The following is a 13369-nucleotide window of genomic DNA, read 5'->3' as shown; positions in this document are numbered from 1 at the left end:
GTTCAGTTTGCGCACATATTCGTACACAGTCATTTAAAATGGGTAAATGATATAATAGATCCGGATGCAAATAAAAAGAAGAAAAAGAAAAAGAAATTGATTAAACTGCACCTTACATTACATACAATTTTAACAATATTATTGTATATAGTGTGTTGAATATTATTTTAAATTAACAAAATGTGTAAAGACTATTTATTAAATACAATTTTGTTGGATTACGTATTTCTGTGTGTCCAGTAGTAATAATTCCTATTTCGTAATTATTAATTTAAAACAAAATGGGTTGGTACTCATTTTTTTGTTATAAATATTATTTACACATTTATATTTGGGGCCGGAGTGGCGCAGTGGTCACGCGGTTCGATTCATAGCAAAGTACAAAAAAAATATGTGTGGTTTTACGTTGTCACCAAAAATCCACTGGGAGTGAAGACCACCGCACACGTCTCCTATTGGAGAAGGGGGGTAGTATCATGTATATAGTGATTTAAAAATGGTTAAATTTGGTTTTTTTTTATTCATTGGATTTTAGTGCACTAAAATCAAAATAAAATGCAAAATCAAAATACATACCTGACACCTGTCTTGGAAATGTGTTTTTAAATTCCCCAGCTACCTGTATCAATAAGTGAAAAAAATATTTAGTTAAAATCAATTTTCGGTTAAATATCCAATTTCGTCAACAATTTAACTTAAATGTCTATAGAAAAAACCATCATATAATAAACTAGGTATGATGGCAACGAACCAACTTTTGTATTATGTTGCGCAAAGATGCCAGATGGCGACGGTCTTTCGCCACTTTTCATTGGTTTAGATAATATTATCATAATGAGAAATTTAAAAACGGCGAAAGACCAGTGCCATTTTTTAGTCAGAGTGATGGTCGGCGGGTGAGGAGTATGCGTATCACGATGTGTGCATCATACGTAGTTTATTATATCATGGAAAAAACTTTGCCTAAGTGTGTATTTGTTTGTGTTTTTAAATTGCTGTAAAAACAGGTCATGAGCAACCTACTAAATTGTCAAGCTTTAAAGCTCTGAGAGACTTGTTAGGTTTATACATTTTTAACTTGAAACTAATTTGCAGTGATTTTTAAATGTAGGTATGAATGAAGATATTTTACGGATAATATTGACCAATTTTTCATTAATATATTATTAAATCCACATACGCGTGGTTAGGTTAGGTTAGGTTAGGATTTTGTTTTTATTGATTATATTAATCCACCATAGGTGGAATATGACAAACAGCACGGGGTCCGCGATCTACCGCACGTAGATTACCTACCTGATAATATACTGCTGCGAATTAAAATTTTTATTCTGGGCAACGGAAAAGTTAAGATATGTTTTGAACACCATACACCGAATATTAAATAACAAATTGAACAAAGTTTGAGTCACATTTGGTACATTTAACGGGCAAAGAAGTGCACGGGATCAGCTAGTAATATATATATATAATAATTATTTTATACAGAACCACGAAAAATATCAAATGCAAAAAAATAAGATTTACTTTCTTTATGCCAATCACAATTAATACCAGAGCAGTATCATGAGTTTTATGAAAATTGAACTACTGAAAATTAGTAAGGCACCGAACCAAAGTCAAGTAAAAATTCAAAAGTCAATAAACTACCATCAAACAACACGGAAATTGCCCCAGTAAAAATACTACAAAAAAATATTTAAAAAAAATTATTTTAAGGTTTTTTTTAATTTTAATTTAATTATTTTTTCACTAAGCATAATTAAAAATAATTTATAGATGTTTTATAATTTTATAATTTTTATTAAAAGGACTACATTTAAAATAAAATTCCTTTTTATTGTTAATGTTTTTAGTTACTACGTTATATTCTACATTCTAATAGGTATTTTAATGTAAGTAATAAAATAGAATAGTGTAGTAACTAAAAAAATATTATTTAATTAATAAAAACATTGTTTAATAGTATTTAAACATAGATAATTTGTTTAAAACACTTAATATAGATAAAAATATAATACAATACCAAAGTTTCAAATATTTAAATTAAATACTTATTATTTTATTAGTGATATAAGTAATATTAGTAAAAACTTTAAAACTAGATGTTTCTCAAAATCATCAATTTTTAGTTACTACACTAATGTACTCACAGTGCAATAGAAGTATTATATTTATCAAATATCAAACCCTAGAAAGTCTAAATAAATCAAAAATGCTTACAAGTATTTGGTTTTATAATATATTACAATACTATTTAGTTAGTAATCTGATCGTCAGTTTGTATACTTGTAACTGCTGTAGTTGAGATCGTAATAATATTACAGTCATGCAATATAAAAGGACGGACAATCGCCCGAGATGTAGCTAAATTGCCTAATCAAGACGCCGTGTTATCATTTTACTATTGAATTAATACATTACAAATTTATAATCTACCTACGACCGCTCAATCAACGTGGGAACGAAACAAGGCTAAAGTATTTTTAAACGTTTTATCATGTAAGCTAATAAATACATAATAATTAATTCGTTACACAAAACGAATTGAAAGAAATAAAAAAAAATTCACAAATAAAGGTATAATAATAATGTATAATAATACATTACAAACAATTTGCAAAACTTGAAATTATTTAACAAAATAATATATTAAATGTTCTACGAAACAATTGATTTTTGATTTTAAAAGTATTTAAAACCTAGTTTATTAAAAAAAGTACGTGCTGCGATGTAAACCAGTGGCGTTGTGCATGGTAGTATATTATTTTTTTTTTACTCAAACGATTGTGCGTTTACAAGAAGTCTCATAGTTCTTAATTATCTGCAAAAAATATACAATTTTAGGTATGACGTGTATTGTGTGCCATATGCAATTTTATGGTAACGGTTGTTATATCACAAATGCATAATAGATATAATTATAATATTATGAATTAGAAAATTATATGAATTATATGGGACAATAACAATTTATTTATGTTATTGTTATTACACAATATAATTATGTTAATGCACTACACTCCACTCATATTGACTGAATTATTTTAAACACTCGTGACAACTACTATAATCATTTTAACCAATTTTCAAAAATTAAATTTTTATAAATCACATAGCTGTCAGAAAAACATTCGAAATATGACATTAAAAGACGAATAAACTTAAATAACACAATAACAATAAAAAATAAAAATGTTTCGAAAACGTCGTATTACAAATTGTAATGTCCTTTAAATCATGTGAAAAGAAATACTTTGATAAAAGTCGCATGCATTTACAGATAAAATGTTTGGTGATGAGTCACCTGATATACGATCAAGTCGGGCCCTGAGAGTTAGCGTTGTTAGCAGCAGTATTTCGGTAATGTCGCTGTCCACAGAACTGCAGGTGGGTTAAGCCCGTTCTTCCCAAGGTTACCTAACCGTGGTATTATATTATTATAACCAGGTAAAAGGTGATGTAATAGTTTATGGAAATTTAATCGACAACGAATACGGGAATAAAGCCCTGTCACCGAGATCGATGATTTTAGATTCTAAGCTTAGCGATGAATGTATCGATTTTATAATGATGTATGTGTTTTTTTTCCTAGAAATACTTAAAAAAATGCTCTAATCATCATCTTTGTTGGAGGTTTATGGTAAAAAATTAGTATTAACTGGTAGTTTAGGCAGGTTAAAATTTTTAATTAACGGTAAATTTTTAAAAAAGAATCGGGATAAAAAAATACGAACATTTGTTAAAATGTTAATATTATTATTAAAATAATTGTTTCTTTTGTCTTCGAATTATTACAGTTTTTTTTCTATAAATATCATACCCACTCGACACCTGCCATACAGCAGAGCTGTACCATTCGGCCCACCTTTTTTTTCTTCTTGCGATTGACCTACTGAAAAATATCTATAGGACACGCATGCGCATCAGATGAATATCGCGCGGCCACATGGCAGGATAATTCGGAATACAAAGCAACTAGATTAATGCCATAATTAAAACTGTAGTCGGTGTAACGACTTGTATTTTATTATTGTTTCATTTTTCCATTGTTATTATTATTATTATTATTATTATTATTATTATTAATTCGCATGTTATTTATTCATTTAACACGATACATATAATATTATTTTGCCAGTACGACACACAGAAATAATGGCGACAAAATATAATATATATAGGTATATTATATTATTATTTAATCATTTTAATTCCATATTACACGTGATAATTACAACGGCCGTATTTAACGTTTAATTTGATTATTCCTGAAAATATCCTTCCGGACCTAGACATTTTTTTTTTGTTTTTTATGCGATGGTTAAAACACATCGTGTATTAATAAATTGAGTGGGAAATAAATTCAACGAACGAATATTAATCACTAAAGAATTCAGCCGGAAAGTATAATACTTGTGATTTTTTTTTCGATTTTATTATGCAGTTAAAATATTATAAAATAAAAAAAATAGTATTTGAAATCGAAAAAAAATATTCAATAGGTACCGCCTAAACAATAAGTATGGTTATGGGTCTATAATTTGACCATAATATTATTCTATTATAATACTATGAATTCGAATAACGTTCCTCGTAATTCGTATTATATTATAATATATACGTACACAAAGCCATCGTTTTGGGTACACCTGCTGCATAATAATAATAATAATAATATACTGTTACGAGTAACCACGGCAGACCAAATCATTTTCATATTGAATTGCTTATTCTCTGACCGAATAAGGTTTTACATTATAATATAGTCCAGACCATTGATAGTTAAAATTATATTTATAATATCTGCAATAATGATATTGTCATTATGACGTGATTGTAATTTACCTGTTTTGTTTGCATTATTTTTAAAATAATATGAATTTCACTCGACGTTCAGATAAAAGTATGATTTTCTTCAAAGGTTTGAGATGAGTTCGGTCGTTCTGCCAAATGGACAATAGAAATCTCTATAGGTGTAGTTTTTTTCATATCAAGTCTAATAATATATTTTATGTCATCGACGTTTCAAACGGTGATGGAAATATTGATTCAAATGCATTTTATAAAATATGTATTTATAGAAGTCAAAAACAACACTGTTTAACGTAACGAACGGATTTATTCTTAAATAACAACTAAGAAATTATATTGGTCAAGCCGTACAGATATAATAATATAACAATTATACATGACCGTAAAAAAAGTAATACTATTGATTTTTTTAAGGTTATATTTTAAGTGTGTTATCTCTCAGATTTCGGTATTTTTTAAATTACCTAACACAACAAAATGTACCTATAGAAAATTATTTACCGTACATTTGTGAACAATAAAATTTGGATATTTATATTAGCTTAAATACGAAATATATATTACAGCTTTAAATTTGGTTCATTAAATAGTAAGGTTGTTTTTAAATAAATCGTCGAATTCAAAAAAGATAATTCTGAACTAATAATAAGGTTTTAAGTTATAAGATAATATCTTACATTAATGTACCAAAAAATATATATATTATAATATATATAAATATAATATATGCATTATTTTTATAAATTATCCAACCCTAGAGGTCAAGAAAGTCTAAATAAACCAAAAGTGTTTACAATTATTATGTTTATATTACAATACTACTTAGTTATTGATCTGATCGTCAGTTTGTATACTAACTGCTGTAGTTGAGATCATAATAATGTTACAGTCGTACAATATTTTAAGGACGGACAACCGCCCGAGATGTAGCTAAATTGCCTAATCAAGACGCCGTGTTATCATTATTTTATTGTTGAAATGCATTACAAATTTATAATCTACCTACGACCGTTCACTCGACGTGGGAACGAAACAAAGCTAAAGTATTTTTAAACGTTTTATCATGTCAGCTAATAAATAAATAATAATTAATTTGTCATACGAAAGAATTGAAAGAAATGGGAAAAAAATTCACAAATAGAGGTAGAAACGATTGCAAACCTTGAAATTACTTAACAAAATAATATTTTAAATGTTCTACGAAACAATCGATTTTTGATTTTAAAAGTATTTAAAACCCTAGTTTATTAAAAAAGTACGTGCTGCGATGTAGACCAGTGTTGTTGTCCAGGGTAGTATATCATTTTTTTTTTACTCCAACGATTTTGCGTTTACGAGCTGTCTCGTTTTTAATTATCTGCAAAAAAAATATACAATTTTAGGTATGACGTATGACTATGTGCCATATGCAATTTTATGGTAACAGTTGTTATATCACGAATGCACAACAGATGTCATTATAATATTATAAATTAGAAAATTATACTAATTATGGGGCAACAACAATTTATTTATGTTATTGTCATTATACAAAATAATTATGTTAATGCACTACACTCCGCCCATCTTGACTGAATTATTTTAAATACTCGTGACAACTAAGTACTATAATAATTTTAACGAATTTTCCAAAATTCAATTTTTATAAATAATGCATAGGTGTCAGAAAAATATTCTATGTTGAAATATGACATAAAAAGACAAATAAACTTAAATAACACAATAACGATAAAAAAAAATAATATTTTTTCAAAAACATCGTGTTATAAATTGTAATGTCCTTTAAATCGTGTAAAAAGAAATACTTTGATAAAAGTCTCATGAATTTACCGATAAAATGTTTAGTGATGAATCATCTATATAAGGGTATGCAGTAGTGTATGGACGTTTTTTTAGTGAATATTCAACAAAGCAATTTTATATTAAACAGAAAAAAACAACTTTAATGTCAAAAATACCAGCAAAAAGCATTAAATTATAAATAGCTAAAAATGAAAAACAAAATGTATTATACTTATTCTATTTATCGCCATATATTATAGTATGGGGCATAGTGTGAATCAAATTTATAGTTGTTTGGTGGCCATAGCTTCTTATTTAGACCGATAAAAAAAAGCGAATGCCTACAAAGTCCGAACTATAATAATATGTATTTCTGTATTGATTTATTTCGTGGCTTTGAAAATACATAAACTTATGTGGTTTACGACAAAAAACGTTGAAGTATTTTTTTTCAATTTACCAACGTATTTGAGTTCGTGATCGAATTTTAATAAAAAAATAATTTCGTACGGTTTGTACCATTTTAAAATTATGGAAATTATTACGTCATAATTTAGCAGTCGATTTTAAATTTTGTTTCGGCTATTATAAACGCTTTTATTGGACATTGGCGAATGTACCTATGTTAAGGGAATATTTAAAATATATTTAAAATAATTCTTTTGTTATTTTGTATTAAAAAAAAAAACAAAAAACATTATAAAAAAAGGACAAGTTTATGTGCAAATAATGCGCATACCCATAACATAATTAATAAATATACTTAACAACAATTATATTTCACTCGCTCTAACTTTGTATAACTCACCATAACTCGATTAAGGCCTCTACCTACCTAAACTATCAAAACAGACGTTGTAACATATTATGTACATTTGAACTTAATAATATCGTTTCGTCGTAAATAGAATCATATACGGTTTCCAAGTAGACCGCAAATTGCTATGATTTACTATAATAATATAATATGGAGCGAAATTTATTGTAGAAGCACACTTATGAAGGTTGCTTATATATTTGTATTTATAATTCATAAATAACAATTATTAAACATCTATGTTTATAATATTAAATTAAATAATTATAATATAGTTATTTTAAGTAGGTAGATTTTCTTTCACTAAATTATATAATATTATCTCTGGCAGCGTTTAATTATTGAATTTCTATAAACGAGTTTTTCTTTTTTAAAACTGTTGTCTGTTATGAATATAAAATAATAATTGTAACTATAAGTGCTTGATCATATTTTATATATTATCACACACAAATCATTTGTGTTAAAACTTGCACATTTATAGAGATTTCCATTATAAACAGCTGTAATTGTTCTGTAACTATATTTATCTGGAAATTTGATTCGGTTTGAGGCAAAATCAAAATACACACTTGACACCTGTCTCGGAAATGTGTTTTTAAATTCCCCAGCAACCTATATCGATAAGTGAAAAAAATATTAAGTTAAAATCAATTTTCGTTTAAATATCCAATTTTGTCAACAGTTTAACTTAAATGTCTATAAAAAAAACTTTGACTAGGTGTGTATTTTTTTGTGTTTTTAAATTGCTGTAAAAACAGTTTATGAGAAACCTTATACTAAATTGTCAAGCTTTCAAGCTCTGAGAGAATTGTTAGGTTTATACATTTTTAACTAGAAACTAATTTGCAGTGATTTTCAAATGTTGGTATGAATGATGATACTTTACGGATAACATTGACCAATTTTTTGTTAATATATTATTAAAGTCCGCATACGCATATAAACGAGTGTCGAAATGCAGACGAAATCCGAATTTCTGGCGCCGTTCTGCCGCACTCGGCGGACCGTCTTCACAACAGACAATATAATAATAATATTCTTCCGATATTATATTATATATTATAATTATGTTATACTTTGTACGGACCGTTATTTCGCCTTTCGTCGCGACGATGAAACATAATATAAAATATAAAACAATATTATATAGATACAATACGGTCGTGTTCTGTAGATTGTGCATGCGGCAGTACACAATATATTACGAACGATTTCGTTTTAACGTGGAACTTTGAACACGGTAACCGTATGTTAACTGTGCAATTTAATGCAAAATATTCACTTTACAATAATGTGGTGATAAATAAATTCAGAGTAAGTGAACACCAACACCGTTCGGTACAATTAAAAAAAAATGTACATCATAAAACCAACAGTGTGTGTTTGATTAGAAAATGCAAATAATCATTTAAAATAATATTTTAATTTGTATCGGACTGATTCATTGCCATAATTGTTGAACAATTTGGTATTATCAGATTTTCAGTTATTATCTTTCTATACAAATGCTGGTTTGTACTAATATTTAATATTATGACTGTCACATTAGTTTGAAACTAAATACTTAGTCAAATATTATAATACTAATAATACTAATAAATTAGTAATAATGAGCCACGGTTGTTCAATTTTTAAAACGACAAAAATGAATTAAGTTAATTTATTTTTTTACCTTCCCTGTAAAATGTATGATAATTATATTATCAATATAATAGTAGGTACAGGCTGTAACAAAAAAACCTGACAAATGAAAAAAAATAATTTATACTAGTTAAACAAATAACAAATATTATGAAAATTATATGGATAATAAAATCTGAAGAATAACAAAAAGAATATTTTGAAAAATGTTATAATATTTCAAATTAATTAACAAAAAAATATTCATGTTTTAAAAATATTAAAAGTACCTACTTGACTAAAACTACTTTTAAAAAATCAAAAAAATTATTTTAATCGTTTAAAACATGTTTTTTTTTAAATGATTTTTCAACTGTTTTAAACATGATTTAATCAGGTTTAAACAAAATATGTTATTTATTTTAAAAAATATATATATATTTAATATCTTTATTTTTTATAATCCAACGTGTAATTTAACCATGGCTTTAGACTTAAAAATCGCTTTTGATAATAATTGATGATAAAGGACTGATCTGTTATCTACATCGTGATAAAAAACAATATAATATTAGTATTTTGGCGGGTTTGCACCACAATATTTCCGATTACGAATTTTTTTTTTTTTATATGTGTTAAGGTACAACTAATTAGTAACTGTTATGTTATTTTAATAATTATATTTCTAATTTCTATAGGTATAGTTTATGTTTCACGTTACGACTTGTTAAGTGTTAACTATTATGACTAAACATTAAGAATACATTTAAAATTTTATAATTATGTTGTATAAAGTTGTGTAATAATTTGTAAATGAAATAGGTATTAAAAATTAAAATTAAACAATTATATTACCTACAGAACTACAGAAGTAATAGAACCATGGAAGTATAGTGTTAGTAATTTATTTGAATAAGTAAAATTATTATTATAAATGTTATAAATTACAAATTTGTTTATGAAACAAAAAAAAATAATAAATTAGAGTTGCCAGTATGAACTTATAAATTATAATTTATATGCACATAAATGATGTTTTTCTGTTTTAAACAATAAGAGTGCTATTAACTATTTCAATTTTCAAACACAATTAAAAATAGGTATTCATTTATTTACTCCCCATTCTACCACCTAGTGGCCTTTCACGCACCACTAGCTACCTACCATAGTTTAAGAACCGATACTGAGTAGATTATTATTGTATCTAACGACGAGATCTCGAATACTAAGTAGTAAGTATTTGCTACTTAAGTAGAACAGCACCTATTATGTTCTATATTACAACTGGCTCATAATATAAATAATAGTATTATAATACTATAGTAGGTTATGACTAACTTAACATAAATAACTATTTTAATTTCAGCACTATTAAACGTTTAATCCTTAATAAGTATAACAATTTTATTATTATTGAATGATGATATTAAATAATATGAATATAAATATGGAATTTTAATTAATATCTTACCTTTTTGGCACAGTTCAATCATCTTTTTGGATCTTGACATTATTACAACTACTATATTTTATACTACAGCTACAACTAGTAGGTAACTACTATTAATTTATAATTACAACTACTTATAATTAATTTTACAACAACAACGTCCTATTATTATAATAACACTCTTGATAGCATTATATAAATTGGCAGTAAAATAGAGATAACTCTTTTATCACTAAAATAATGGTTAAAAAAGATTTAAGTCGGTATATAAAATTACAACTCTTTTTGCACTATTAAACTGTAAATTCAAAAAGATTCAAGCCAACTGTTCACAAAATACACTAAAAAGAGAAAAATAGTGACTTAACTCAAGAAACACTACATTATTATTTAATGAATAATACACTTTGACTTAAATTATTGAGTTTTTTTTCTGAATATTTTGATGTACATAACTCATTTTTTCACAAAATGTTGACTTAACCCCTTTTTCACGCGCACCCACGACTTATAACCTTGAACCCAATTGAAGTACGTAAATCACCATTACAATAAAACTCAATATCTCCAACTTTTGTCTGTATCTCTTGGGTTTCGATATAACGAGAGTTTACTATACAAATCATTATATTGTACGATCGGATTGCCTGAATCTGATTAAAAACAACTTTGACGTCACGCGTATAGTACCTACTTACCTTTAGCAAGTAATAACATTCCGTATGTTTTTCCACAGGCAAACGCGGCGTACTTCAAGGACTATTGGAGCTCGGGTTTTGACAGCACGACAAATGATATGTTTTACACGTCACCCTCCGAAAACGAGTATGTACCAATGATGTCGCAAACTGGCAGTTTCCAAATATGTAAGCATACACCATTTGAAAGCAGATTAAAACGTTGTTTGTTTGTAGATACCTTGACATATTAATCAGCTAATGGTTTTGAACTTAAATAAACTAAATGTTATAAGAGTACTAGCTGATCCCCGTGCACTTCGTTGCCCGTTAAATGTACCAACTCTATATGACTCAAACTTTGTTCAATTCGTTATTTAATATTCGGTGTATGGTGTTCAAAATTTATCTTAACTTTTCCATTGCCCGGAATAAAAATTCTGATTCGCAGCAGTATATTATCAGGTAGGCAATTTACCTGCGGTAGATCGTGGACCCCATGCTGTTTGTACGTAAATGTATGATTTAACTCTAAGGTATCAAGGTTATACTAAGTTTGTCGTATTCCATCTATGGTGGATTAATATAATCAATTAATACAAAATCTCAACCTAACTAATATCAGATGAATAAAAAAAACCAAATTCAACCATTTTTAAATTAGCCTGTCTTCTTCACAGAGGTCTAATTTTAGGGGGGCCCCACAGCACGTACAAATAGTAGGATCTTCTTTATACATTAAGTGGGAGTGAGTGAGGAAGGTGTGTCCTATTCTGAGACGGGTGATGGTGGTCTCGTGTTTTCTTGAAGTGTTGGGTGGGGGGGGGATAAAAAGGGCTGAACGGAGTTCTTAACCTCGTTTAGTTTGGTGGACATTTTGTTCCATTCGCTTTGACACAGGAGTAATGTGTCATCTTGGATGATTCTCTTTATGTCATTTTATGAGAAAAGAGGTAAGGTGATAGCATCAGGTGACGAGTGGGCGAGTTTTTGCCTGATTGTTGTGCTACGAAGTGGGTATTCTGTCTTTTCTCGCAATATCAGATGGTGTGCAATAATTTTGAATACTGGTAAGGGTAGATAGGGGGTCACTGAAAATTGTGATATTGCTGTAGTCGATGTTGTTTATGGTGTGCTCAATAGCTTTGAGGATCGCTAAAGCTTCGGCAGTGTATATTGAACAGTTGTTTGATAGTTTCTATTGGAATGCGGTTTCTTCACATATAATAGCCATGCCGACGTACCCATCTTTGCTGGAGTCGTCGGTATATATGTGGGTTTGACGGTGAGCTTGAAAACAGATTTCTTTGAAAAGATTTCTGTAAATGTTGGGGCACGTTGAATTCTTGAGGAATCTATGAAGGTCAAGGTTAATATTCATACTGAAATGCCATGGAGGATAAAGAGGGGCTTCGAGGTGTATTACATTATCAAGATCATATTTTACGTAGTAGTTGTTGAAGAAGTATTTTGGATGTTGTATAAGAGCTTGGGGTGATCTTGATATTCTTGATGCTAATTTGGCTGTTTGTTTCCATCGTACAGCCAGGGACGGGATTCCTGCAATGTTCAGGATGCTTTTGACGGGTCTGGAGCGGAAGGCATCAATGGAAAGGCGGATTTTGTACAAATCTTCAATAGTTCTATCGGACTTTATACAGAAGAACGTTTTGTCTGAATCCGTTTTGTAAGGGGGCGAATTATTTTAATAACAATGATATCATAAGGTATACCACCTAACGTCCTAACTACCTAAGTAATATCATTACTGTTATTTGTATACAATATAATAATTGTATATAATTTAGCACATCCATTACGATTACAATAAAAAATTGACAATGACACCTACAATTTACTGTACCTACAGCTGAATGGTAGCATTGGGGATTCGATATATCATGGAAATATAATTTGATTTAACACAATTTCTTTAAGGGCCTATAAGGTACCTATTGTATTTATTTTATTTTTTTAAGTATATTAAATATTAATTATTATTATACATAAAATTTGTTCTACGTATTTTATAAGATTTTGTATAACCATTATGTATTATTCTTTTATTGATTATTACATAAATATGACAAGTCAAATAATACAGAGCACGGGTTCTTTAAATATTAATTATTATTAACATCTATTATAGGTAGGTAATGTAATATAATATGCCATATATATATATACCATATATTATGATCTATA

The sequence above is a fragment of the Metopolophium dirhodum genome, chromosome 1 (genome assembly GCF_019925205.1).
Source record: "Metopolophium dirhodum isolate CAU chromosome 1, ASM1992520v1, whole genome shotgun sequence".
NCBI lineage: Eukaryota > Metazoa > Arthropoda > Insecta > Hemiptera > Aphididae > Metopolophium > Metopolophium dirhodum.
Note: the sequence above shows the minus strand (reverse complement) of the source record.